Genomic DNA, 3,364 nt, shown 5'->3' on the forward strand with positions numbered 1-3,364 from the left:
AGTTGCTACCTAGGCATTTTACAGTCTGGACATTTAGATAAGGACCCAAGCTTGGGATTCACACCACAAGTTCCCACTTTGCTTTTCCTGTCACCTTTTAAAATAAACACTTAAGAGTTGAATCTGCAAAAAGTTAGTGACCTCCACCTTAACTACCTTATAAGTAACAGGTGCTTGCTACCTGGGACAGAGAACTATACTTCCCCCAGCTTATTGTGTGCCCCTCTCCCACTTTCTGCGATCTGTAAGTAATAGATTTTGTGACTTTACTTTTTTTGTGTGAGTGTACTGAAACTGTGCCTTCAATCAAAATGGCCCTGGGGTTTTTACTTCCCCAAAGTGGGAGCTCAGGTGCTGAGAGCTACCTGCCAACCCATGTGGGTGGCTTGTGGTTCCTCATTCAGCAGGAAATAATCCGCACATTCTTTTTTTTTTCCACAGGGCCCAAATGAGTTAATGACCTTGACTCAAGATCCTCTTTGGAAAACAGACATACTCTACATGGTTTAAAAACCAAGATCCCTATGCCATTGTGCATGAACAGATGAAAACTAGTTGGAAAGTAGTTTTAGAAGTTCTTGGAAGGCAAATTATATGATGAGTTGGATTTCTATCTCATACAATGTACAAAAATTAACTCTTGTCTGTCATGAAAAGGATATTAAGGTTAAGTTGACTCAGGATTGACAACAGTGTATTATAGTTGAGAACATTTCCTAAGTGTCTGTATCTGCAATAAAATGGGTATGATCTTTTCAAATGTAATAGTTTATAAACCATAAAAGAGATTATTGATTTACTAGACTAGATTTCAGTGGGTGGAAAAGTATGATATTCTCTTAAACTAATCAGATTCTTAGCTATCAGGAACTTAGCATCTGGTACATAATTAAAGTAGCACTGAGACAGTATTGCATGTTAAATACATAGGAAAAAAACAGAAAACTAGCTTTATAAATTCAAACCTACAAAGTTAACAGTAAGGTCCTTATTCCCCATAGAATTTCTTCTTTATTTCTTTGTGATTTTTATCTTAGAATAAAATGCACTTTGAATGCAATGATGGAAATTTTTTCAACCATGGTGGCAAAGTCATCTCTAGCATAACGGGTCTGGAGTTATACTTCCTGGGTGCAAATCATACTTCCATTATTCTGCGAGCTAAACAGTCAGGAAAGTTGTCTCATCATAAAATATGACTATAATAATAATTTCTACTTCATTAAGTTATTGATATGATAAGATTACTGTCACATATTAAATGGTCAATAAATATTAGCAATTGATATTTTCTCTAAGTTCCTTTAAAGTTCACCAGAGAAAAATATTTCTCTGTATCCTTATATATATGTAAGTCTGACCTAAACCAGAGTATTGTTCTAACTTCATTTAATGAACACAAGGAACAAACATCTGTTTTCTCTGAAATTTCAGTTCTTTCTTGCTTATTTGTTATGTCAAAGGTGATAGGAAGGCATAGAGTATGACTTCTCTTCAGTTATTAAAATCCTTTTTACACTGACTCATTCAACAAATATAATTTGAACACTTACTATGGTTAAGGTACCATGCAAAGTGTTAATACAGGTTGCTACAATTTCAAGGCTGTACATGTACAGTTTTAATGGCTCTTGTATTTAAAATAATATCAACAAATAAACTCCAAAAAAGTACTTAAAATAATTTTTAAAATGTGAATTAAAAGAGACAAATTATATATTGTAAGAAAGTGAGCCCACAGAAACAGATTATTCCATAAACCAGAAGTGAAAATCTGGTCAGTGATGCCCCAAGCTGCTATTCCAAAAAGATATCTGCCATAAAATAAATGTCATTGGCCATCTGTCATACTTTAATTATACTTCTCAGGCAATATTTCTCCTATCATTATTTTCCCCATTGTCATTATCATAATCATTGTTATAATTATCATTATCCCCATTAGCCAACTATTTTAGATATTCAAAATTTCTTCATATCCAAAACATATTTTGTTCAGATATGCAAAAATATAATCCAAGTAAAAATGGCAAAAAGTATTTGGACCATATTTCTCTAGTATAATTTAGTCCTCAAATCAAGACCTCCTAAATAACCTATGTAGGGAGCTTGAAAATCACAAATCAAAATGTCAAACAGCTTCATGTAGTAATCAAACTATGCACAAATATGCCTGGTCTCATGTTTCCAGGTCAAAAATAGGACTGTATTCCCCATCCCCTGCTTTTAAGTTAAACATAGTAATAATTTGTTTATTCCAATGAAATGTGAGTCAAAATGATGCCTACTACATCCAAGCAGAAGGGTTTACAAGCCAGCACATGATTCACCATAAGTCAGACTACAGCTAATTCATGTAAATAGCCATTACTAAATCAAAAGAGATCCGATTAACATTAGCTACAATGAAACAAAATATCTCTCATTTTAACAAACATAAAAGACTACAAGTCACTGAAAAACAGAAAACAATTTTCAAATGGAAATACAAACCTAATTCTGTGTTGTATGCACAGATACCGCTAAAACAAAGTGATTCAGAAAGTTTGAAAATAACAATAGCGAAAGGCATACATAGATATAATACAAAAAAAAAAAGGTATTGTCATATTACTATGAGATGAATCAAATTAGGTAGAATTCAAGCCAATGTATTAGAAAATTCAAAAAAAAAAGCCAAAAAGGGCACTTTATCAGTCTAAAGAATACAAATCACAATGAATCGTTAATATCTACACATCTCACATGACAACTTTTTAAAGGATAATACAGAAAATATAAGCAAAAATTGAAATATATTAGTAGTAGGACATTATTAGGCTGCAAACAAAAAACGCAATGAATATTAAAAAGTAGAAGAATACAGACAATATTCTCTGATCAAAAAATAGAAAATAACTTTAAAACCAGAAACAAAAAGACCTGTTCACTTGGAAATTTAAAAAATAAAATTTGTGAGCTTCCCTGGTGGCGCAGTGGTTGAGAGTCCACCTGCCGATGCAGGGGACACGGGTTCGTGCCCCGGTCCGGGAGGATCCCACGTGCCACGGAGCAGCTGAGCCCATGAGCCATAGCCACCTAGCCTGCGTGTCCGGAGCCTGTGCTCCGCAACAGGAGAGGCCACAACAGTGAGAGGCCCGTGTACCACAAAAAAATAAATAAATAAAATAAAATTTGCAAATCTTGTGTCAAAGGTGTAAATATATATATTTGATGTTTATTAATAGTTGCATATTAATGATTACATATTTTTAATTCATTTGTATTATTTTATCATTTCATTTTACTTTGTTTATATCTTTATTTTAATACCATTAATAATTTTACTTATTAATTATAATTAAAATATATAACAAACCACTAA

Source organism: Neophocaena asiaeorientalis, unplaced genomic scaffold (assembly GCF_003031525.2).
Source record: "Neophocaena asiaeorientalis asiaeorientalis breed wild unplaced genomic scaffold, Neophocaena_asiaeorientalis_V1.1 scaffold434, whole genome shotgun sequence".
Taxonomy (NCBI): Eukaryota; Metazoa; Chordata; class Mammalia; order Artiodactyla; family Phocoenidae; genus Neophocaena; species Neophocaena asiaeorientalis.